This window comes from Triticum dicoccoides, chromosome 3B (assembly GCF_002162155.2).
Source record: "Triticum dicoccoides isolate Atlit2015 ecotype Zavitan chromosome 3B, WEW_v2.0, whole genome shotgun sequence".
Classification (NCBI taxonomy): Eukaryota; Viridiplantae; Streptophyta; class Magnoliopsida; order Poales; family Poaceae; genus Triticum; species Triticum dicoccoides.
This window is the reverse complement of record NC_041385.1, coordinates 273,372,518-273,399,394: the sequence shown is the minus strand read 5'-3', so window position 1 is coordinate 273,399,394 and position 26,877 is coordinate 273,372,518.

The window sequence follows — 26,877 nt, the reverse complement described above, 5'->3', positions numbered from 1 at the left end:
CTTGGAGCCTGTTGAATATCTTGATAGAGAGAACATTGAGCCCTGCTCTGCCAACGATGAGTGTCTTGGTGATAAGTACGGTGCTGATGATGGGTGACAAGAGCATTGGGAGCGTGTCGGTTGTGGCTGCGCACTTGAGCTGGTTGGAGGAGTCAAAGGTGATGGCGTACTTGGACCACCTGAGCGGGCGTGTCGCCTCGACCTTGGGGAGGGCTGCGTTCACCTCACGTGTGAACTGCTTGAACACGCGATGAGAGGCTGGGGCCTGGGACCCTCCCAAGATTTAGGTGATGGCATGAGGCTCTTGGAAGCCCCTAGCACCCTTGTCCTAGTGGTGGTCTTCGTTACTTCTCGGCGGCGGAGGCAGCGGAGGAAGACCAGTGTTGCACTGAGGCCGATCCTCGTGAGGCTAATCCCTCCAAACGCCCTCGCGAGGCTGGCCTTGCCAGCGGTCGTTCGGAGGCTGGTCACTCCTCTCCTGACAATGGTGGCGGTCGTCCCAGCATCCTCCACCTTGGCCACCTCCATGGTCGTAGCCTCGATCGTTGCGCTCGGGGCGACGACCGAGGCACCCGTCCTGGAGGGCCTTGAGCTCCTGACAGTCATTGGTGTTGTGTCTGTGCACATTGTGGAAGACACAGAACAAACGGCTGCCCTTAGATGACTCTGGGTGATCGTAGCCGCGCTTCATCTCTGGCTCGGCCGCGAGCACAACTGGTCCCTTGCACTTTACGTCCTTCGCCTTGGCCTTCTTGTCTTCTTGGTCTGCATCGGGGAGCTCGAGGAGGGAGAGACGTCCCTCCTTAGCCCTCGCACACTTGTTCGCCATGTTGAACATCTCTAGAGCTGTGCAAAGGTCTTCATGTATGGTGAGCTCCTCCTTCATCTTGACGTCACAGACACCATCAGTGAACGCTGAGATGATGGCCTTGTCTGACACCTTGGGGATCTTGAGGCGAAGTTATTGAAGCGTTGTATGTACTTTTGCAGGGTCTCTCCTGGCTACTGCCTGATGCATCAAAGGTCACATGTGACCGGCGGGTGGTCGCGCGTGCCCTGGAAGTTGGCGATGAAGCGGTTGCGCATCTCATCCCAGGAGGAGACTGCCACCACGGGGAGGTTCAGGAGCCGGGAGCATGAGCCGTCCTTGAGGGCCATGGTGAACCAGTTCGCCATGATCTTCTCATCACCGCTAGCTGCCTCTATGCTCCGTTTGTAGAGCTGCAGGAGCTCGGTGGGGTCTCCGTCGTAGCATGGGGGCAGGTCAGGCTTGAACTTCCCCGGCCAGATGATGTTGCCCAGCTCCGGGGTGAACGCACGGCACCCTGCTGTGGTCACTGGAGCCCGTCAGGGTGGTGGAGTCTCGTCATGGTGCTCGCGCGCCACCACCATAGGCGGCGCACGGTCTTGACATGGAGGTGCTGGAAGCGCACATGCATCTTCTTGGGGCCGCTGCACCACTTGACAAGTTGCTTGTTCATGTGCGGGCGCCTCATGCTGTGGGTCGCACCGTGCCGCTGCCCGCCTCGGCTCGACGATGGCGCTGCACTGGAGGTTGAGGAGGCACCCCATGAGCCACGTTGCCCTCAGCAGGCGGCGGCTGAGGCAGTGACTGGGATGGCACAACAGAGTCTCCGGCAGCAATGATGAGCTCGGCGATGCGTTCGAGCCACTCCTCGTAGAAGTCATCGACTGGGTGGTAGCACAGGAGCTCCCGTGCCATGAGCAGTGCGGCCTGCGGTTTCGTTAGGGCCACGACGTGCGTGGGAGGACGAAGTCGCCGGAGCCAACGAAGGAGTGGCGGTGCGCCTGTCGCGGTGCACGAAGGGGTGCTCCAATGAAGCTTGCTGCTCGTGGCCAGCAGGGCCCGTGGTGGCGTTCGCTGCTAGTGACGGGGGACGGCGGGGACATCCGTCACCTGCCGGTGCCGTCTGAACGATGCAGGCTGCGACCGCGGCCCGGCACTCAGCGCTAGCTCATCGCGCGTCAGCCATGGAAGGGTCGGAGTAGCAGTGGATCGATGGATGGAAGAGAAAACCCGACCCACCCTTGAGAGGTTTGAACTCTGGGGTGCATGCGGAGATCTCAAACTACCCAGCCTGCTAACTCGCAAACCTCACAACCGATCGCGACGAACTCAAGGGGAAAGTGAGACATAGCAGTTTACCCAGGTTCAGGCCACCTTGCGGTGTAAAGCCCTACTCCTGCTTTGTGGTGGATTTCCTTGAGGGGCAGAGGAAGAAATAGTACAGTGGAGAGCAGCCTTAGGAGGCGTTTTCTTGAGCTTAAGGAGCTGGTGATGTGGTGAGGGTGCTGGCTAGGTCCTATTTATAGTGGCCTTGCTCCTCTTCCCAAATGTAGGCGGGAAGGGATCCCACAACGGCCAAATTTGAAGGGAGACAACAAGTACGCCCTATCCTAACTAAAGTGGTCGTCGCCTGCAAAACCGCTAGTGTGACGCTGCGATGGGCTCGGTGGTGACCTCCGTCCTGGCGGTCTTGGTCTTGTTGCACCAGAATGGAAACCTTTGGTTGATTCCTCGGGACTTTGCAGTTGCCGCTTGCCTCCTTTGCACCGAAGAGGAAACTGGTACTCTGCTCCCACTGGCGCCCGCTTGGCGTGGGTCATCACGGCTCACATAGTATGCCCTATCCTAGAGAAGCTTCACGATTGTGCCGGTAGATGAGATGAGATGTGGGATCAAACTATGTATGGCTATGTAGTGTCTTAATGACGGTTGAACTATGTACTTTTGGTTGAACTATGCTTGTGTATGCTTATTATCTATGTCTGAGCATGTTTAATCTATGTTTACTTATGTCTAAATGTGGGATATGGATGTAATCAGTTCGGTTGATGGAATCTACCTCCGTCCTGGTTTATCTTTGTAATTTGTGTTAAGTTTTGACCAAAGATTTAACTTTCAAAATGTTAGTGCAGGTCAACAAAAATTATATCGTTGGATGCATATTTGAACATAGTGTTCAGATTTTTGGTGACATGCATAAACATTTGTTAGTTAAATAATTGTTCAAAATTTGGTACAAATTAAAAGGGGACCAATAAACCAGGATGGAGGTAGTACGTCAATCACACATGGTTCCCAAAATTGGAACCATGTGGAATGAATTTCATTTTGCTTGTGACGTCAATCACACACGGTTGGCTCTAGGAAACCGCTGCCTCTAAAACTCTTTGTGGAACAGAAAACCCTCACCACCCAATTCAAAAAAGAAAAAAGAAAACCTCACCATCCCCACGTCACAAAAACCCTCACCCCGCCCGCCACCCCCTCTGGTCCCCATTCACACCTGCACAAGCTCCTCCGCATCTATGCATGGCACCGCCTATCGCGCCGGTAACCACTTAGCTCAACGCCTGCCTCCGCCACCAAGCGGCCGGCAAACCCCACCACATTTCGCCACTTTCGCTTGCCGCTGCCTATCACAATCGACTTTCTCGACACTGCTAGGGGTCGACCCAGCTCTGCCCGGTTGGGGAATCTGTCGTGCTAAGGTTTTTTCTCGTGGTCAATAAGGTAACTAATTTAATGAGATATTATCGCATCTCTTATCCCAGTTCATCTGCCTCCTTTAATCATCTGGCCGAAATCATCGTGAATTCATTTTTAGTCGAGCTGATTTGTGCGTTTTCTTTCATTCATAGAGTGTACAGTGCGCGGACACATTAGGACTTTGCGACCTCCGCGAGACATCCATGGAGTTCCAGCTTGCTGTACCAGATGACTTGAGGATGCGTGCGGAATAAAAGAGCTGAAAGCTGAAATACTTTCCTAAACATATGCTTGCGGAATTTCAGCTTCCATCTCACGCCCTAAATCGATTGGCATGGCCTACTTTCTTGAACTTATACTAAATATTGCTACATTTGGATAAAAGGTGCCACATGCACCATATATGTCAAAGGGATTTTTTCCTCTTCTTTCTAGATTAGGCAAATTAATGATGTATTGTTCTTTCGATTACTCTCGTATTTCCATGACATCATGTTTACCCTATCTGTTTAATTATAGATTTTTGTCCTTTGATTTCAACTGTTGTACAGTTCTTTCTATTTGGGCCCATATTTGCAGGTTACCATATTTTCTTTAACAATCCTACCATTTTCTGCAACGTGTCGCTTGCTAAGCAACAAAATCTATAGTGCACAATCTTTCCCTTTACATAAATTAAGACTGCAGGGATGTCATACCAAACACAAACCTTGGATTTACAATCGTTGCTACTGTAAGACTTGATGAACGTGGTGACTCCTATTTTGGCACTGGCCTTTGGAAATAAATTTATAAGTTTTATGTACTGAAAGCTGGCACTAAAATTGCACTGCACATAAAAGAGCCTGGTCATGAGATATATGCTAACTTCGGAGACGATATCATCTGTCCAGACTTTGTTCGATGTAAGTTTTCTTTTAAAATATCTGCATGTTGGCTTACCCAGCAATATCAAATGAATTATGTAGTATTTAAGCAACCAATTGTTATTCACTTTTCTTACTATATTCCTACCTACTAACTTCTAGTTACCAATACACTTTGCTATTGCCCTGTTTTAACTACATATTCCCTGTACTCCCACTTCTATCAGAAAGTGCCGCTAACAAGGAGACTCCGGCAGTGGAGAACGGGGCTGCCAACAAGTGGAGGTGGGGTGAGCAAGAACCGGAAGCGACTCCAGCAGGCCTAGACTTCATCAGCAGCCTCCCCGATGATATGTTGACAGTCATCATCCCTGCTCCCAATAAAATATGGGGCACGGACAACCGTCCTTTCTTGGTAGTGGCGCCCCTATGGAAATCCACCCCTCTCGACCTCATCGACACCCATGAGCTCTGCCATGGCTATCGTAAAAGCTTGGATGCGTTCTCCAAGATCATCGGCACTCATCCTGGCTAAACCAGAAGCCTTAGAATGGGCAGGTTCCATTCCAACGGCAAGGACCGAGCCAAGTTTAACGGCTGGTTCTGATCCCCTGCCCTAGACCAGATCGAGGAGCTTACTTTTGATGATGGGCATATGCGCTTGCTACCAACGTCCGCGCTCTGCCTCGCGCCCACGCTGCATCTTGCCAAGTTCAGGAACTGCCACCCCCCTTAATGACGCGCCCGCTCTTATTCTACCACGACTGAAGCACCTCGAGCTCTTTGTCGTCTGCCTCCCAAACGGTGACATGGAGTGCCTGCTCCATGGCTGTACTGCACTCGAGTACCTTCGTCTTCAGGTGATCAATCGATTGAGTAGCTTCCACATCACCTCCATGACTCTCCGGACTATTTATGTGTGTTGCTGGTGCAGCAAGAAGACATCACAAGATGTGTACCACGGTATAGTTATTGGGCACACACCTTCACTTGAGAGATTACTTGTAGTTGATCAAGAAGGTCCAACAAGAATCAATGTCATTTTTGCGCCAAAATTTACAGTGGTAGGCTACTCGTCTGACAAATACTCTGAACTTGTTATTGGATCCACAACAGTTCAGTTATACAACAACCGCCTTCTACCTCTCCTTCTAGAAATTAACATTGTTTCTAATTTTGAAGATGTTTGTTTGTCTGTCATCTAGAAAATGATTTCGACAAGCTTGACCCTGAAACTGCGCACAGTGAAGGTCTTGGCACTAGAATCTATCAGCCCCAACCTGGAGCAAGTTTTCAGTTTCCTGAGATGCTTTTCGTGCTTGGAGAAGCTATATATTGAGGTGATGTTTCTTTCATGTTAAATGTTAACCATAAGGTAGTTCAATTGTGACCCCTTTTTCCAAGTTTACAATGACAATGTACTACGATTTCTGAAGGATTTTTTGGAGGATTTAAGTACATACATGTCCCCCCCCCATATTGGTTGCTTGATCCACATGGTTACAATCCATAAGCATTTCTCCTTTGGATTCATCTGTACTAGTTTTCTTAGGGAACTTCTCATCCACTCCAACCTCTCGTGAAGAAGGCTACATTTTTCTAGATTGTAATCAAATGCCCATGTTAATCATGTCGAATCGAAGATGGCATGTTAGTGCATTTTACAAATCCTGCAAACCAAATAGGCATGTAGTAGTGTTCAAAGCTACATGTAGGCACTACCAATTTTCTCCTTTTGCAGATAAGATTAGGCCCGGTGGTGGATAATGTGATATAGTATAACAATCATGTCGAATGCCTAGATCTGCATCTCTCGAAAATTACTTTGAACTCCTATCAAGAGACCTTACCAGAGATTATATTCGCCAGGTTCTTTGTTGTCAGAGCAAGGGTGCTGAAGGTAATGAGGTTTGCCCTGCATTTATTTCACAAAAATGAACGGCTTGTTGATCAGCGCCGGCGGCTGCAGCAGAATGGAATAGGCTCTAAAAATGTTGAATTTCATTTTGGAACTTTAGATGATAGAGTAATAGGAAGTCATCATGTCAACCCCATACATGACTTCACTACAAAAAATTACACTTCAGTGATGATACATGTTTGTCACAGTAGGTCATGTTTTTTGTCATGCATGTACATTCATGACAACTTTTATGAAAGAATCAAGATAGTCATACCTGTGCTGTTGTAGAAGTGTTCCATGACAATACCAAAATTATCATCACGGAAGTGTCCACTTCCATGACAATAAAGGGTGCGTCATGGAAGTGCTTTGATCAAGGGTAACCAACACATGGCATCCACCATAACGGGTCGTCGTTAAGCTATCGGGTTCGGTTTGGATCTGATAACCCGTTAACATCCCGGACCAATGGGGATTTTCCACGTGTAAAATCATCATTGGCTGGAGGAAACACGTCTCGGCTCCTCGGTGGGCTAGATGTTGTCCATCCAATGGAGGAGACATGCCTATGATAAGTCGACACGTGGCAGGGCCCAATAGAGGCCCATATATGTTAAAAAGATCATCCCAATCAAAGGCCCATAGTATTTACTCAGGTACTAGTGGGCCAGCCCAATAACGACATGTTTAAACATGGCCCATTCAGGACCCTAAGCCAGATCTGGCCCGTTAATTGTTCGCGGAATATTTGGGCCCAATTACGGCATAGTGACATTTTGGCGTGTTAGAGGCCCGAGGTAGACACGGGCCCATTTCAGCCCGATGTGTCTTTCAGCCTGGGAATGGCTCGTGCTGCCATGGGCCATATATGGTCCGAGGTGACATCCGGCCCTCTAACGGCCCGTGATAAAGGTGGCAACAGTTCAGCCCAACGTGACTGGGCCTATTAAAGGCCTGTCGTATAATTTGGCCCGTTGGTGCCTCTACTAAGCTTTCGGCCTTTTAAAGGCCCATGATATCATTGGGACAACTAAGGCCCGAGATATGTTTCAGCCTGGTAATGGCCCATCATAGAACTGGGCCAAAAAAGGCCCGGTCTACATTTCATCCTACTCAAGGCCCGTCGACAACTTGTGAAAATTGAGGCCCAACATACATTTCGGCCTGCTAAAGGCTCATGGTTACTTCTGGGCCATAACAGGCCAGCACAATATTCAGCCTGTTAATGACCCAAACCTACATGGGCCCAACTAAGCGCTGGGTCCACTAAAGGCCAAACTAAACTTTGGGCCGAATATAGGCCCGTGTAAGTTCTGGGCCTAGCGCAAATTGTGAAGGCCCAATGGCCTTTCAAGCCCAAGAAAGTTGCAGGCCGACCAAATTGTGGCTCGCTAAAAAGCAGACACGTTAGAGGCGTACGCTTCGGCCCGATCGACTACATCATATTTTCTCCATTTTTTCCAAATAGCAAATGATGGCAGTAACTAGTAGGAATTAAGAACAAACCTACTCTATACAATAAAGAAATTATAGCACAGTAACTTAGAATAAACCTACACTATACAATAAAGGATTTATAGTATATTACATTCACTTGGCATCGAATTCGCCACCAATGATCATAAAGTGCAACGAAGAAGTAGATTACAAAAAGTGGGCGCCATTGCAGCGTAAGAAAATAATACTGAACCAAGACCACTTCCAAGACAGTTCAAGAAAGGTTAGCCTTGTGCGAGAACTATTGCGCAAGCTGCTGAGCAAGGCTGTGAGACCGGCCTAGCTTGTCGGGCATAGCTTCCAGGTGTATCTATTTAGCAATGAGGTTCTCATTGGTGTTCTTCGCAATCTTTCTTAGAGATAGGACTTCAAGTCGAAGTTGAGTTGCAGAATGCCTTTATGCAAGAACTTGGGACTGAAGAAGTCAAACTGATTTAGACAGCGGATTCTGTGAGATTGTCTAACAGCTAGTCTCAAGTAACTTGAACACTGCATCAAGACAAGACTTTGGGGTTGTCTCACTATCTTCAAGATGTTTTTCCTTCTTTGCTACAATATATGTTGGGTTTGTCTCACAGCCTTCAGTAGACTTGTGCATGCCCTCAGGCATATTACCCTAAAACAAGTAGTGAGATGACCTGTTTTGCACGTGTATAAACAAAGATGATAACTGTGATGTTAATTCCATCCAATTTCAAATTAGAAAATAAAGAGTAAGTTAAAAATATCAATGGCATAATTTGGCATTGTTCATAATGCGGGGAGCTTCACCACACTACTGGATTACCATGTCAACATAACAAGCATGGATGAAGGATGAAGGGCAAAGACAATCATTGTATCTATTTTGGTTAATGTGCATATCATGTTGTTCATACCATCAGCCATATCAGTAAGATAAAATAGGCGATGACAAGGTGCAAACGTGGGCTGCTTCACCACACACTGGATTATAGATCTACAAAAACAAGCATACATATAGGGAGTATTGAGTAATATGCATGGTATGAATAAGGAATTTGGTTTTACAAGTAAAACTTGGAAATTACTGTTGTTGCGAACATGCATTTTGATAGAAACAACAAACTAAACAATAGTTAACGATAGGGAGTATGAGAAAATTAAACAATAGTTGAGGATAAAGGCTTTAGAAGGATTAACTTACATTAACAGTTAACACCGGCTTTATAATGCCGTTCTCCATGTCAAGGGAAGGATAACTCAAGAATTTCAGCACATAATCTTCTTCATAAGCATTGCCTGTACTCTACATTTTGTAGAGAGTAATTATAAATATGATAATACTGGAAGGGATAGAGGGTAATAAAGATAAGATGCAGATTGATGCTACATAATCAACTACCAATCCCTGGAAGTACAAGCATTACAGGACAAAATGTACTAACAAGAGCAATGGGCTACACTTCTGCACATGCATTGTCTGTGTATTCAACTTTTTGGTAAGATTAAATATAGATCTGATATTTTTTAGTAAATGGTGGGTGAGGGAGATAAGATGCAGAATGCTACATAATGAACTAATCCCTCTTCCCATAATATAAGAGTGTTTTGAACACCGGTGTACTGTACAAAACATTCTTATATTATGGGACAGAGGGAGTAGCTGTTAGTGTAAGTACAGTGATAGACGACGTTCAGTCCTTACAAGACTACAAAGCTAAACATCTTCAAAAGCGTTGGGTTGATTCTAAATATATGCAAGAGTCCATACAGATCTTATAATGTCCACCAAATGGATGATAACGAGGCTAACATGTGCAGTGATGCTACATAATCAACCAGCTATGAAAGTAAGTATGGTCATATAGGGCAAGAGGTACTCACAAGAGCAATGCAGTGTGAAGTATAGTTGCGAGATTCTATGGTCCTTGAGAATGAATGTTCTTCTACAAACAACTTTCGTACAAGTGAGATGTTAAGGCACATGCAGAAATGTAGTTCAAATTGTGATGTGATATCATAGACAGTACCTTACGCTGCAGACGAGACCAATGTGTAACAAGATTATTCCAGTCACTGTCTGATAAATGTAGCACCGGAGACTTTACAGAAATTTAGTTTAGAGGCTGGCCATCGAAGTGCGCTTGCCTCAGGTAGGAACGATACTTCATCAACGAGTGCTTGAAAAGCGCAACCAACCCATGCTTGTCTTGACAATCCAGTTTGGTCCTCGCCTATTTAAAAAAAGAAATCTTGTTACTTATGTCAGCAGAAACATATGCAGATCAGAAATTGTTCTTTGTCTGTGGTATAATCTTTCCATGAAGGAAAGATGCGCACAAAGTTCCTTACAACAATATAAGCTTTGTATTGCAAGCTGGGAAGAAGTGGAACATGAGTCCTATTTACTGCAATTGGTGCTCTCTCTCATTCAAAAAGGGATTTGGCAACTGGATTTTGTGCACTCTTTGCTGGAATGGGGGTTTTGCGTCGTAGAGCTGGTGCTATGTCAACTGGCATCATCATACTGTTTGCGGCAATTGGCGTTTGCTGAGTTCGGGCACCAGAGATTGCCAGTGTAGTAGGGCTAGAGTCTGCTAGAGTTGTGGTCGTGTTTTCTGGGTCTGGTGATATTGCAACTACACCTAATGGGCTATTTGATTTATCAGGTGTCACTACCTTTTCCAACTACTTTGTTCGCGCTCGTCCGTGATCAGCAATCGTCCTCTTCCTTTTGAACGTCTCATACACAAGAGCAACATTTGAATGGATAAATATGATGATGATAGATGGAATATGTACTAAAAATGGATAGGCAGTGCATATGCACATACACAATGTGTAAACTAAGCTAATGGTTGTGCAACAAAGTAGAAGCAATGCAAAGCAATAGTTGCAAGATATGTGCGTGTTCGATGAGTTTTTTTAATTAACTAATTAATTATTATTATTCTTGAAGGACTCACATAATTTTATTTTAATCTTGGATGAGATTTAAGTTAATATCATTTGTACTACGTACTCCCACCCACATGCAATAATACTTGGCTTATTATCGTATGCACACATCTTATGCTTGGACGTGCACAAAAAAAGGTCTGGCATGCATGGTATGTATAACATCATGCATGTATACGTATTCGGGTATTAGTGGTCGGCCGACACGCTCGTGTGCATATATACCTGAATATTGCCTTATTGACATGCATCGTATATGTACCTATTTGGATATCTCGACCGGCCGGCAAGCTCGCGTATGTACATGTATCGAATACCCGTAGCACTTAGCTACCCAAACATGCCTAAGATGGATTGGTCTACATGGAGTTTGATCTGGATACGTTCACAAGAAGTACGAGGAAAGGAAGGGCCTGTGCTTTCTCGTGTGGCTCATTTGGAAAGGAATCAGATCAGTCGTCCGCAACCTTCAGGTATACATGGTATTGTTCCTTTTCCTTTGCAGGCTTGACCGTGAAGAAGACGATTAAAAGGAATAAAAAGGAATGTATTGAAAGGAAAGATTAAATATGGAAAAGTTTGCACCGACCGTGTGGACCCTGGGTTCCACCTCTTCTACCTATATATATACACCAGAACCCACGCAAGAGGAGGAGGACACGGCAGGCAACCCACACACACAACATACAAGACGCACGTAAAACACATCTCGCTGAGGTAGGATACGCGCCCTGGCGGTAGCGTAGAGGAGAAGACGCGTCGAGCAACGACGCGGCAGCCGTGATGTACAGATGAGGAGGACATGCTCCAAGTAGGAAACTCATCATTGAGGGCGCATGCACCATCTGCAACGGCACCGCAATAATCTTCCTTTTTCTATGTGTTATCAACTATTTTTGCAGAATGGCCTTCGGAAAGCACGCCCAACAGAGATGGCCGCGGATGATACATTTCTCTTCCCGTACCAGGAGCATTTGAGGCGGCAGACAATGCACCCAATGGAGGTGGCTGAGGGAGTCCTAGATTAGGGGGTATCCGGACAGCCGGACTGTGTACAACGTCCGGATTATTGAAACGTGAAGATACAAGACTCAAGACTTCGGTCCGTGTCCGGATGGGACTCTCCTTTGCGTGGAAGGCAAGCTTGGCGATGCGGATATTGTGTTTCCTTTCTTGTAACCGACTCCATGTAAACCCTAGCCCTCTCCGGTGTCTATATAAACCGGAGAGGTTGGTCCTTAGAAGGCCGATCACAATTACAATCATACCATCATAGGCTAGCTCCTAGGGTTTAGCCTCTACGATCTCGTGGTAGATCTACTCTTGTACTACCCATATCATCAATATTAATCAAGCAGGAAGTTGGGTTTTACCTCCATCAAGAGGGCCCGAACCTGGGTAAACATTTGTGTCCCTTGCTTCCTGTTACCATCAGCCTTGACGCACAGATCGGGACCCCCTACCCGAGATCCGCCAGTTTTGACATCGACATTGGTGCTTTCATTGAGAGTTCCTCTGTGTCGTTGCTGTCAGGCTCGATGGCTCCTTCAATCATCATCAACGATGCTGTCCAGGGTGATACTTTCCTCCCCAGACAGATCTTCGTGTTCAGCGGCTTCGCACTGCGGGACAATTCGCTTGGCCACCTGGAGCAGATCGATAGCTATACCCCCGGCCACCAGGTCAGGTTCGGAAACTTGAACTACATAGCGGATATTCACGGGGACTTGATCTTCAACGGATTCAAGCCAGCGCCAGGAGCACCGAATAGTCACGATGAGCACGGCTTAGACCTGCTATTAGACGATGCTCGGGATATCACCCCGACAGAAGCCTCGGATCTAAATCCGGGGCAGGTTGCGTTGCCTATGGACGGAGGGCTGGACCCCGCCCCGCAGGCCATACCCTCGTTGGCGATGGAGCCAAACATAGGCGTCACTTCTGAGGGAGCCTGTGACTCCGGACCCCCGGATTCATATTTGGTTGTAGGTTCTGGTCTGCGCGTCCCCGAGCCCGCCGAGTTTGCTTGGGCTCCGGTGATGGAGTTCACTGCAGCGGACTTCTTTCAGCACTCGCCCTTTGGCGACATGCTGAACTTATTGAAGTCTCTCTCTTTGTCAGGAGACTCTGGGTCGAACTATGTCCGGCTTGAGTGGGAAGCAGACGATGACGGAACTCGTTTCCCACCCACCACCCACTTCATTGCCACGGTCGATGATTTAACAGACGTGCTTGACTTCGACTCCGAAGACATCGACGGTATGGACGACGATGTACGAGAATTACAGGAGCCACCGCTCACCGGGCGGTGGACGGCCACCTCCTCATACGATATATATATGGTGGACACTCCGAAGGAAACCGATGGCGATGAGGCACTGGAGGATAACCCCTCGGGAAGAAAAACAAAGCATGGGCGTCGTCGGCGCCGCTCCAAGCCCCGCCACAGCAATACCGGCCCCGGAGACGAAAATAATCCGGATGGCGCCGAAGAAGAATATGACCCTGACCAGCCCGCCTTCGAGCAGGCCGAACAGGAAGATGAGCAGGTTAGCCCAGAAGAACAGGCGGCGAACGCATACCCGGAGGAGGACAACTACATGCCCCCCTCCGGAGACGAGATTAGCCTCGGCGACGACGAATTTGGCGTGCCTGAGGACCCCGTGGAGCAGGAGCGCTTCAAGCGTAGGCTTATAGCCACTGCAAGGAGCCTGAAGAAGAAGCAGCAGCAACTCCAAGCTGATCAAGATCTGCTCACAGATAGATGGACTGAAGTCCTGGCAGCCGAGGAATATGGACTCGAGCGCCAAATGGCTGACCAGCCACCCCGTGGCCGGGATAAAACGGGATATCAGCCCGGATACCAGCGAGTACCTCCACACCGATACACTACGGCCCAGGGCAACAGGCAAGACCTGCAAGATATTCTGGAAAACAAAGCAGGACAGCCAAGATCGATCTACGGATCACGGGGGCACGCCCCAGCGCGCGACGATGATCGTCGTGCCGGATACATCATCAACAAGTCCGGCCGGGCCGAACACAGCAACCCAGACCAATTCGAGCTGCATAGCCCCATAGCCCGGCACAGAGGCGCCACACCCCCCCCTCTGCTTCACTGACGAAGTGATGGATCATGAATTCCCAGAAGGGTTCAAACCCGTAAACATCCAATCATACGATGGCACAACAGACCCCGCAGTATGGATCGAGGATTTCCTTCTCCACATTCACATGGCCCGCAGAGATGGTCTACACGCCATCAAGTATCTTCCCCTTAAGCTCAAAGGACCAGTCCGGCACTGGTTAAATAGCCTGCCAGCAAATTCCATTGGCAGTTGGGAAAACCTGGAAGACGCATTCCTCTATAACTTCCAGGGCACATATGTGCGACCACCAGACGCCGATGACCTGAGCCACATTACTCAACAGCCCGGAGAGTCAGCCCAGAAATTCTGGACTCGGTTCTTTACTAAAAAGAACCAAATAGCCGACTATCCGGACGATGAAGCCCTGGCGGCTTTTAAACATAATATCTGTTACGAGTGGCTCGCTCGACACCTCGTCCTGGAAAAACCCAAGTCTATGGCAGCTCTCACAACCCTAATGACCCTCTTTTGTGCAGGTGAGGATAGCTGTTTGGCTCGCAGCCGCACCACGCCACATTACAGCACTTCGGACGGCCGCGATACTAACAGCAAGCCACGGCGTAACAGACATAAGAGAGGGAACAACGACGACAACACTGAAGACACGGCAGTCAACGCCGGATTCAGCGGATCTAAGTCCGGACAGCGGAAAAAGCCGTTCAAAAGAACTAATCAGGGACCGTCCAGCCTGGACTGCATACTGGAGCGCTCGTGCCAAATTCGTGGCACCCCGGACAAGCCAGTCGGCCACACCAATAGAGACTGCTGGGTATTCAAACAAGCCGGTAAGATAAATGCCGAAAACAAGGACAAGGGGCTACACAGCGATGATGACGAAGAGCCCCGGCGTCCGAATACGGGGGGACAAAAGAAATCCCCCCCCCCTCAGGTGAAAACGGTCAATATGATCTATGCCACTCACATCCCCAAGCGGGAACGGAAGCGAGCACTACGGGACGTCTATGCGATGGAGCCAGTCGCCCCCAAGTTCAACCCATGCTCAGCTTGTCCGATCACCTTCGATCGTAGGGATCATCCTACTAGCATACGTCATGGCGGCTCAGCCGCATTGGTTTTAGACCCAATCATCGAAGGATTCCACCTTACGCGAGTCCTCATGGACGGCAGCAGCAGCCTAAACCTGCTTTATAAGGATACAGTGCGCAAAATGGGCATTGACCCTTCAAGGATCAAGCCCACCAAAACTACCTTTAAAGGTGTAATTCCTGGAGTAGAGGCCCGCTGTACGGGCTCTATAACATTGGAAGTGGTCTTCAGATCCTCGGATAATTTCTGGAGTGAAGAGTTAATCTTTGACATCGTCCCTTTCTGCTGTGGCTACCACGCACTGGTCGGACGAACCGCATTCGCTAGATTCAATGCGGTACCACATTATGCATACCTCAAGCTCAAGATGCCAGGACCGCGCGGGGTCATCACTATCAATGGAAATATGGACCGCTCCCTTCGAACAGAAGAGCCTACGGCAGCCCTCGCGACAGAAGTACAATGCGGCCTACTCCGACAAACCAATTCGGCGACAACTTCGAGCACAGTCAAGCAAGTCCGGAGCACCCCGCAACAGGATCATCAGGAAGGCCAAGAGGCTGATTAGCAGTCTAGCCTCCGCTCAAGCCCCTTCAAAGCAGCATTCGTGCCACGCGTACACAATTACGCACTCAAGATACCATGGGCATAGGCAGAGGCACATCAACGACTCAGTCAATAGTGCGGGTAACCGCCAAATACCTTCATACTCTTTCCCTCTTACATTTCAGGACACCGCGTTAGTGCAGCATCCTCAGAAGAGCCGAATTGCCGGACTTATATGGAAGAGACATCCAAGGAGGCAACAAATGTCGTGCACAGAAGGAAATACCCAGGTGGAATCTATTTACGATTATTATACCTGCTTTATCTATCTGCACACAGCCTGCCTCTGGATAGGACATGTCAAATAGTCCTATTTCATCTCTCCTTTATGCATCTATTGTAAACATACGCTTAAACGTATTTTTCATCAATGGGAGATTATATATAGCGTCATCTTATTATTCTTATTTGATCATTTTTTCTCTTATAAATGTTTATTTGATATTGCATCGGTACACCTTGGTGCGGTCAGTTTGCCAGGGGCTTCTCATGGCGCCCTGTAATATGGCAAATGAAGTCCGAACACTTTCAACAGTGCGGCACCCTGAACTTATAGCACTATATGCATCAGCTCCGCATCATGTCTTGGGTCTACAGTTGGGATAGCCCGGCTCCCTTGTTTTGGTGCCTTACGTTCCGTTATATTGGCTAAGGTAGCGCAGGGAGAACTACTGCGATTGTGTCTTTGGTTCTTCCAGACGAGCACCTCAGTAGAGAAAGCCGAAAACTGACTGGCATGCTGTGGCAAGAGCTGGTCGCTGTTCCGGAGGTATTAAAATCCTTAAACATTTTCCGCTTTAGGCGATATATCGGCTTCGTCCGATCCAGGCGTGTATAGCGCCCCGATTCGGCCTTCCAGATTCTAGGGGCTTCGCCAAAATTTAAAATTGTAGACTTCTATGGCTAAGTGAAAGTTATAAAGCCGCATAGTCCAATTGCCTTGTTCGCTGCGCCGGACACCTCCTTAAGGGACCAAACATTTGGATAAAGAGTGTCCAGGTTTTCCATGAACACCCCAGTACTAGTTACGTGGGGGAGGAAGCTGACGACTGGCCTACTTTCAGAATTTTATGAACAGCCGCACAGAAGGTAATATTTTAAATAATAAAAGCGCTACATAGCGCGAGTAACTTCGTCTTTAAATTACAAACATTACAGAAGTGAATTCATTCTAAAATGGCGTCCTTGGTACACTCATCGGCGACGAGACGAGCACCCTTCATCATGCCATCATAGTACATCTCGGGATGGCAATGCGCCTTGCCCTCCGGCGGCCTGTCCTTGACCAGCTTCTCCGCATCCAGCTTGCCCCAATGCACCTTGACGCGGGAAAAGGCCCGGCGGACACCTTCGATGCAAATGGATCGCTTGATCACTTCAAGCCGTGGGTAGGCATCCACCATTCGCTTGATCAGGCCAAAGTAGCTACTGGGCAGGAGCTCACCCGGCCACATCCGGACTATGAAGCCCTTCATAGCCAGTTCGGCCGCCTTGTGGAGTTCGGCCGCCTTCTGGAGTTCGACCAACTGCTTCAGTTGGTCACTCAGAGGCATCAGACGTTCAGCCCCATCATACTGGGACCAGAACAGCTTCTTCGTTGAGCTCCCCTCCTGGGCACGGTAGAACTCTGCAGCGTCTGATACGCTGCGTGGCAGATCTGCAAATGCCCGTGGAGAGCTCCGAATTCGAGTAAGTAAAAGAAACACCTCCTCCACATGTTTGCTTTGCATAAAGAACTTCTTACCCACTGCTATCTTTTTGGCCTCTTGGATCTCCTGATGTGCTTTCTCGGCTTCGGCCTTGGCGTCTTTTAAATTTACAAGGGCTTTCGCATTCGGCCTCTTTCACCTTCAGATCATGCTCCACGGACTCACACTTCTTGCCGAGGTCCCGGAGCTCTTGTTGTACCTCGCCCACTCTAGCACATTGCTTTTAGCGCTCTTTGCATTCCAAGGCTGCTTTGTCTTTGGCCTTGGACAATGCTTTCTTCAGGGACACCACTTCGGCGGTGGCCTCTGTTTCACAGTCACGACGCTTTGGCGTTAGGCTAGACAATTTGGTCTATCCTCAAATACATAAGAGAGGGGAATCACTTACCCTTGTTCTCTTCGAGCTGCCTCCTCGTGAGGTCGAGCTATCCCTGTGCCTGCTCCAGGTCCCGCTTCAGTTCGGCAACCTCGGTAGTATGGGCAGCAGCAGCAAGAAGCACAACCTACTTATACACACAAATATTTGTTGTTAGACTCCTGCAGATTGTTATTGACCCTCCGTTTGGTTTTTATTTCCGAACACCAAACAGAGTATCAGGGGCTACTACCTATCGGGTGGTAATCTTGCACATATTTCTTACTTACCTCGAAGCTTGTCAAGAGGCTAGTGCAAGCTTCAGTTAGTCTGCTCTTGGCAGACGTAACCTTTCGAACCACCGAACTCATAAGAGTACGGTGCTCTTCGTCCATGGAAGCGCCGCGAAGCGCTTCCAGCAGACAATCCGGCGCCTCGGGCGCAATGGAAGTCCTTGATGCAGACGTCTCTCCCTCCCTAACGAGGGGCTGTCCACCTGAGTTCGGAACCATTGAAGGTTCTGGGACAGTGTTCGGCTGAGAGCCCGGCCTATTGTGGCTCTCATCGACATGATCCGCGGGGATCTTGAACCCCGCATGTCCGACGTCTGGGACCCCGCCTCGGGGTGTCTCTAGTGTCACCTCCCCCCGCTCTGGGAGCCTCTGGGACAACACCTCCGTGTCATCCGCGGGCTGAGGAGTAGTGCCTGTCAGAAGCGAATTCATCTCCGAATCGCTTAGGGACCCGGAGGAAGATACCTCGGGGTGATCCCTGGCCGGACTGCACATATGTTCGGCGTGAAACAAAAGCTATAAAGTGAAGTTATGATGGAGTGTGGACACTTACGATAGCACTGGGGGGCTTCCCCCTCGGCATCCACCCCTCCTCGCTAAGAGCGGCCATTGCGGAATAGTCCAGAAGGGACACCTTACCCTTCTTGGATGCCCCAGCCTCCCCTCCCAGGGCGGCTTTCCTCTTCTTCTCCCCCCACTTTGCGGAGGTAAAATCTCTTTCTGATTCCCCCCGCCTCCGCGGGAGGAATCCGTCTCGTCGTCATTAGACGACAGGGGTATGACGGCCTTGCACCGTGGGCCTTTTCCGGCCCCCTGGTCCACTTCCCCAGACCCTCATCCTTTTCGGATGGGGCGTCCTCTTCTTCTTCCTCCTGCCCTTCGTGGGAGGAGTCTGCCTCGTTGTCTTCGGACGAGGCTTCTGGCACAACCTTATGCTGGAGACCCTTTCGGGTCCTCGGAGCCTTCTTCTCGGCCTTCTTCTCCGGCACCTTGTACGGTGCCTGAACCAGCATCTCCGCCAGGAGAGCATCAGCTGGGCCTTCTGGTAGTGGAGCCGGACAGTAAACCTGCTCCGCTATCTCCACATAATCCTGAAGCAAATATGCATAACTACTTAAGGCTCTCCTATGAATATATTGGGGAGAACCGGGTCCGGTGGTAGTCTGAGAACTCACCTGACTAGGAGCCCGCGCGGCGTGAAGTCCGCGGTCCTCGGATGTGGGAGGAGGTACTTAGGAGGCCTTGAATAGCACCTTCCATGCGCCTTTGTGCGTCAAGTCGTAGAGCTTCAAGAGCGTCCGGTGTTCGGTCGGGACAAACTCCCACAGATTGACTGCCCTCCTCTGGCTGGGCAGGATCCGGCGAACGAGCATGACCTGGATCACGTTGACAACACTACTAGGAAAGGCCTACTAATGGCGCACTGGTTTTGCCTACTAATGGCGCACTACCAGTGCGCCATTAGTAGCACGCCACTAGAATTTTTTACTAATGGCGCACCACTGGTGCGCCATTAGTATCTGGTATACTAATGGCGCACCAAGCAGTGCGCCATTAGTATGTAACTCCATGCGCCATTAGTATGCCTCCCGGGGGGCCATATGTAACCATATGCTTTGTCATACTAATGGCGCACTCGGCCTTGATGCGCCATTAGTATCCTTTGGCATACTAATGGCGCACTCTGCCTTGACGCGCCATTAGTATGAATATTTGGTTTTTTTTTTGCTTTTCTGATTTTTGCACAGGTTACGAAATATATTATTGGACAGAATATAGACAGCAGCACACTGCAACAGCAGATTCATCGAATACAATAGAAGATTAGTCTCCGAATACAATTCATCATATTAGTCTCCGAATTCAAAAGACCGAACAAAGATAAAACGTTACAAGTCTCAAGACCACGAGTATCGAGTTTGTCTTCACATTATAAGTCGATATCGATCATCTAAACTACCATCACATAAAAGAGAGCTGCGGTCATCACGATGAGCATCATCGCGATCAAACTGGTCTTCATCCGGTTCCTCCAACGCTCCCTCCTCTCTCCGGCTAGATAGCGGGCGTATCTAGATTCGGCCTCCGCCCTAGTGGTGTACTTTTTGTAACTGTTACCGCTGAAATGGTGAACCTGTCTCCGACACTCCTCCCAGACGTTGTAGACTCCGGGAACCTTACCCTTGTACACGACATATGACGACATCTCTATGCACAAGCCAAACAACAGACAACAGACAATACATAAGCAATATGTAAGTATGCAACAAAAGGATCAGAAGAGAAAAGCAAGACATTAATAGCATGATTCATGATCGTACTAATAAATAGCATCGATTACATCTAAGTTGAATGACTGTCCAAACCAAAGAGACATATGAATTCATTAAAGTTTAATTACAACATGAGCCAATCAATGTTTCAGAACTACACATCACTACTTTCGACTCGACTCATCGGTCAGGAGCATGGATGAAGCCGTCGTCTGTCGTGATGGTCATGAAATCGCGGTCGTTGTCACCCTGCATTTGTAGCGTTCCATCTATCTCATTGTTGGATGGTTGATATCTGAGGTAGAACTGCCCCGAGGTATGAAGGACATCTTGATGGATGATGTCCGCAAACTCCGACTGGATGCGAAAGAATTCTTGTCTGAGGTCCTCGTCCTGGGTTGCCGACAACCTCGCGGCCCAATCTTTGAGACTATCTGGTAGCAGAAGTTGATGATGGTCCCTTACGATCGCCCGCATGTGATGGAAGGCGTAGTAGGCATCCTTCTGACCGCCAGGCGGCTGCTTGACGCAGCAAAAATTCGTATTGTGTGAGAAGGTGTGATTGCTGTACTTATGAACTGCCCTGATGAAGGTGCCTCCAGATTTTGCGTAGCCGGGGAGAACATCATCAAGAAATTTCTTGACATTTGTGTAGTCTATCTTGGAGTTACGGTTCGGGTCGAAATACGTGGCCATGGAATATTTCGGGCTTAAGAGGATGAGTGTGCAATGTGTGTCACTGCACAAAACACGGAATGTTAGAAAAAAAAGAACGATCGAATTCTAAGAAATCATATGTTACGGGGCGGTTAAGGGATGACTTACTCGGGAAAGTAAGCCACAAGGAAGTTATCCTTATCTGGGTTTGCCAGAATGACGCCTTCGAGGTGTGAACTCGCAACTTGGCGGTCCCCAGCGCTGCTTGGCATGCATGTAGAAGGGGTCGACTATCACGATGTCCGGGGTCTTGTCTCTAATGATTCGCATCTCCATACTCAGCCAAAACAGCCGAACGAAGGTGTAGTGGAGCGGATGAAGGTTAAACATAGCAAAGATGTCATCAAACCGTAGGACGATCGTACCCCCGATGTCGCCATCCACAAAGCCCTTGCCCTCTGGCACCTTGGCCACGAAAACCGGGTATGCCACATCATTCTCTCTGAGACGCTGCTTCTCCAAAGAAAGAACACTGTCGTGCAGACTCTGCATAGAACCGGTTGCAGCATTCAGCATATTTGGCGGTAGCATCGCCCTACCTGCCACATGCGCCCTCCTCGAGATATCCTTAGGTGAAGGTGGCCTGTCCTGAGCACGGATCGAACTCGGTGTCGGCTGGCTCACACCGGCGCCCTTGTTAGTCTTTCGCTTCCGTCCCTTCTTCTTGATCTCCTGTAATGGGACCGAGTTCTGCTCACAGACCGCCTTCTTGAGCGTGTTGGGGCTAATAATATTTCGCACCTCAGCTATCTGAGGCTCGGTGAAGGCGGGAGCTAGAGGCGTGTCCTGAGAACTGAATGCCAGACGACGCCTGTTGCAATTGGATTTCTCCGCCGTACCAGCTAGATCGCGGTCATCTTGGTTGGTTTCTTGAGAAAGAGGCCCGCAGAACTCGTCAGCGTGCCCATGTTCGGCAAAGTACTTATCAACTTTGGTAAATGTACCGTCGTCGTTGTCGTGCCATAGGGCTGTCCGGATCCTGTGCCATAGGGATGTCCGGCAGGTCCGGTAGCGTTGTGGCGTTCTTGCCATGGCTTGGCGCCGGCATGACTGGCGGTCTTGTCTTTGGGGTGGTGCACCCGCCCCCAAACGAATCTGGCTCTTCGGCCAAAGCAGGGGCCAGTATACGCAGGCGCTGAGGGTCATCTCATCTTCTTCATCGGCCCCAGCGGGTCGAATCGGAGGTAACACCTCGTCGCAGCCTGGCAGCACCCGAACCACTTCAATCCTATACACTATGGGTGGCATAGGATTACCGTGGAACATGGGGTTGCCCGGTTGAACGATTCTGCCCTTGGCGACATCGACCAACTCGGCGCCCACGAAGTGCAGAAGAGTGCAAGGAATGTCGGCGGTGCCCTGCGAAAACATGTACAGGGTGTCAGGGATGCCCAGTCAAAGGCAAGGAGATGAAGTCATCGGCCGAGAGGCTTAGTTACCATGATGCCGTCGAGCTCGGCTAATGTCGAGGCACCGCCAACGGCGGGCGTGCAACTGACAGAGGGGGCGCTTGTTGGCCAGGTGTCGGCCGGCGTACACCCGGGTGCATTAAGCTCCAATGCCCGTGACGACGCCGGAGACACGAATACCGCCTCCGTCGGAGACACCAATGGCGCCGCCGCCGGAGACACCAATGGCGCCGCCTGCGCGCTGTGCGAGTTGCTTGCCGTGAAGCTGGGAACCGGGGGAGGCCCCTGTTGGCCGCCTGCAATCCACGTCGTCAGCCCATGAATCAACGTAGGCACCATGGCGTTGAGCTTCGTTCCCAGTTGTTGTTCCACTTTCTATTGGACAAGCTCCGGAATTCGCGCCACTTATGCCTTGAGTTCTTCAACCTCGCGCGTTTGGCTTTCCGAGCTGGTCTTTTTCTCCTTCCGCACACCAGTGGTATAGTATGACCCCCATTTTGTGGACAAGCCTTTGCCGGCCACACGACCAGCTAACGTCGGCTTAGTGAGCTTATCCTTGTTTTTCATTATGTTCAACGCCCTATTTAAAGGGGTGTCGAAAGGGGAGCTCTGAGACGACCCCGCGCTACTGCTTTCAGTGTCCTGCGAAAGGAACGTGAACCATTTAGAAATATTGGGGATTAATTAGAGTGCAACCATATGGAGCTAATTACGCGGGGGTGTATTCCTTACCAGAACAAGCTCAAGTGCCCTGGTCTTCGGATCCGTGGTAAGCTCCTTTGTTATCGGGTCCTCCTTGTACCGGGCCCCGACATAGTTCCTGGTCTGCTTGTTACCGCTGTATTTCTCGAAGCGGGGCGGTAGGCCTTGCTCGGCACGCTCTGTGTCCTCCTTGTCTCATACAGGCTCCGCCACTCTGTAACCGCCCGGACCGAGTTTGTGTTCCCCTAAGTTCAACTCCCGCATTTCTTTCCCCCACTGACTTGATTCGGAGGTTGCGCTGCTCTCGCACTTGATCTTGAACTCCTTGTAGTCATCTTCGCTGATCGAAGAATATTTCGCCTTGATCTTCTCATAACTATCACCTTTATCAATCATTCTCTTCACCGCGCTTCTCCAAGTAGACAGGGCCGTGCTCATCCTCATGAGGGCGGCACTGTTCACTTTAATCCCTGAGAGGCGTGTGTTTTCAAAATCGGCGGGGAACTTGTATCGTTCATGCAGCTTCGTGAAGAGGAGGTTGCGCAAATTCCCTTGGTCCTTACGACTAAGGTTCTCGGTGTTGATCGAGACGGTGCTCCGGAGAATGCACCCGAGCTGAAGCGAGTACCCCTTGACTATATGTTTGGCCTCCGTTGGATTCCCGTTGGAGTCCACTTGACTGAATTCCTCCTTGAGGGTGCGGAGCGCATTCGGGGGCCGGTCCTTCCTTTGCTTCTTCGGTTGGCTGCCATCTGTGTGTGCGCCGCCATCATCAATGGTGGCATCCTCGGCGACACCATCAGTGGTGTCATCCCCGACGCCACTAGGGGTTGTGTAATCAGGATCGGTGTCTTCCGTGGCGTCCTCATAGCGGTGAGGTTGTTCCTCCATCTCCTGGGACAGCTCCCAGAATTGCTTGCCGCCCGAACCACCGGCTTCATCGTTGTGGGCCATGTTTCACTCTAAATAGGAAAAAAGTTTGGTCAAAAAGTTGGTTATTGTCAAGGAACAAGATCATGGTCTCATCATTTAGGGTTTGTCGACACCGAGGCACCCTAAAAGCCTAAGCTTTCATCATTTAGGGTTTGTCGATGCCTAGGCACCCTAAAAGCCTAAGCATACATCAGTTAGGTTCTCATCGACACCGAGGCATCCGGGGCAGCCAAGTTAAGTTTTCATCATTTAGGGTTTATTGATGCCGAGGCACCCTAGGTTGGGCCTAATCACTTGGCACTAATCACTTGGCTATATTGCCACCTATGTTGGGTTTATCATCTAGGGTTTATCGATGCTAAGGAGAATTCTAAGTTGGGCCTAATCACTTGGCTCTATTGCCACCTATGGTTTAATGCAGCAAGAATGGCAGGGCAGTTGATCATACTTAACTAAGTACTAAGATACCACAGCCCATGCATTAGTCGCAAGTACCCCATATGTCCTATTTTTAGCAAAGTCATGCTAAAATTCACGGAAAATTTTAGCATGACCTTTGCTGAAAATAGGACATATGGAGTACCCGAATTTGCCGGAACAAAAGTTAATCGACATTCCGGCAAACTCAAGGGCCTCTCGGGGTACCTGCAAATTCATCATGACACAATTGTCGGAGACAAAACCCAGTAAACTAGCAAGATGATCATCATCTTTGCAAGACAGTAGCTCAAGTTTTTGACAGTAGCCTTTGAAGAAAACAATATTGCAAGATTCAAGTTCAGACATACACACTGGACATTTGACCAGTTACCTCTGAAGAAAAATATAAGCTGACTATTGGACACAGAAAACAGCTATTGTAAACATTAAGTCATGGTAGTGTGCGCTGAAGCAATTACAGTATAGGAACAACAACACAACAGTAGCAAATACAAGTCCTCAGTAAGTGTAAGAGAAGTGTACTAGAGCTGTAAACAGACTTAAAAAAACCCACATGATGTTATAACTGTATACACTGAACATGATGATACCAAATGGGAAGGAAAATTGTATCACTCTAGATTAGTGTAGCCACTATCTAACAAAACTAGAATGCTAACAAAATTACACCATGATGATACCAAATTCTTGTAGCAGTACAATGAGTTCACAGGATAAAAAAATCATCCACATTCACCAACCCAAACTGGTGGAGATACAGCAAACCAGAACCTCCTAGGTTTCTGCCATTTTATTTTTCCCACCATATATGTTTTTTGATTCATGTCATGGTACTTACTTCAAACTGAGTTCTGAACTACCACTTACAGTGCACCAAACCGTGCAAGTACACACGAGTGAATGAATCATGCATTCTCTTCCAAGTAGACATTTGACGCATTAACACATCAACCTTTAGTGAACATGTCAACACTGGAATTCCTAGATTAAGCATGACTAGTTTTATTATTTAGCCACCACATCAGAACAGAGGGTATGAAACTGCAAACTCACTGAATTGAGAACCTCATGGTAAAAGGGGGAGGGTGTTTGCTAAGTCTTGTTGGCATTATCTATGCCCTGGATGGTCTGCTGTGCAAGGTAGCATCCAAGATCAGTTATAAAACTTGAAGACAGCTCAGCCACATAAATTTTCCATGGAGATAATTATCTTAGCTGCACGGGCAATTTGGCTGACCAGAAATGACTTAATTCTCAAAGCTAAAGATCCAAGGTTATATTTGCAGAGTAATCTTCAAGAAGGAAATTCGTTTGCTCATTCATAGAGCCAAACGCAAGCGCTATGCAGATTTTGCTAATTGAGTTACTTCATTCAGATAATCAGTTGATTGTATATATCTTTTTTGTTTCATATTGTTGCATGAATCCAAACTCACGGGAAAATTCACTAATTGAGCCTAGCTACTTAAAGAAAGAATCTCTAGGCGGATGCTTAGTTGAGACTAGTATCCTCTAAAATGCATCTAAATGCAAGTTCAAAGATTTGAACATTTGGAAAACCCTAGCTACTTAATTCTCCAACCCCCTTTCCTTGTCCAAATTTCTCCAACCCCCAACCCTAGAACACATCAGAAGGAAATAAAGAGGGGGAAGAGGGGGAGGCGGCTCGGGTGCTCACTTGGGAGGTCGAGGGCGACTCGGGGCAGCCGGAGCTAGTCGAGGCGACGCGAATTTGGCGTCGAGCGGTGGCAGTCCTCTTGGGCAGGCCGCGCGGTCGAGGGCGTTGAGCGGTGGCGGTCCTCCTGGGCATCCAAGCTCGTCTGGGTCCTCGTAGTCGAAGAGGAAGACGGCGGCGGTCCTCCTGGGCAGGCCGCGCGGTGTTGGACGGCGAGCACGTTGAGGGCGCAGGCGGGGCCGCGGGGGGAGGGGGCGCTTGGGCGGGAGGACGTCGAGGGCACTCGGCTTGGGGACGGCGAGGGAGGCGGCGCTCGGCTCGGGGACAGTGAGGAAGGCGGCGAGGAAGGCAGCGCTCGGCTCGGGGACGGCGAAGGAGGCGAGGGGGACGGCGAGGGGGACGGCGAACACGGGGGGCAGCAGGTGAGATCGATGAGGCAGGGGAGAGATTAGAGAGATTGGGGATTTAGTATGGGGGGGGGGAAGCTTTCTAATGGCGCACCACCCTCTCGTGCGCCATAAGTACGACTATTCTAGTGGCGCACCACCCCTCGGTGCGCCATAAGAATTTTGTTTTAATCTAGCCCACTAGCCCTATCTACAATCTAACACTATCTACAACAGAACCCACCCACTAGCCCAACTGGTCAGCACGCAGCACACACACCAAGAGGTCCTGGGTTCGATTCCCAGGCTCCCCAATATTTTTTATGCATTTTAAATGCTGTTTTTTATATTTGTTTGTGTTTAAATATGTTCAAACTTGTTTAAATCATAATAGTAATTTTTTTATAAAAACAGTAATAATTTTTTTAAAAATATGTTCAAATTTGTTACTTAAAAATAGCATAGGCGGTGGCGGTGGAGCGG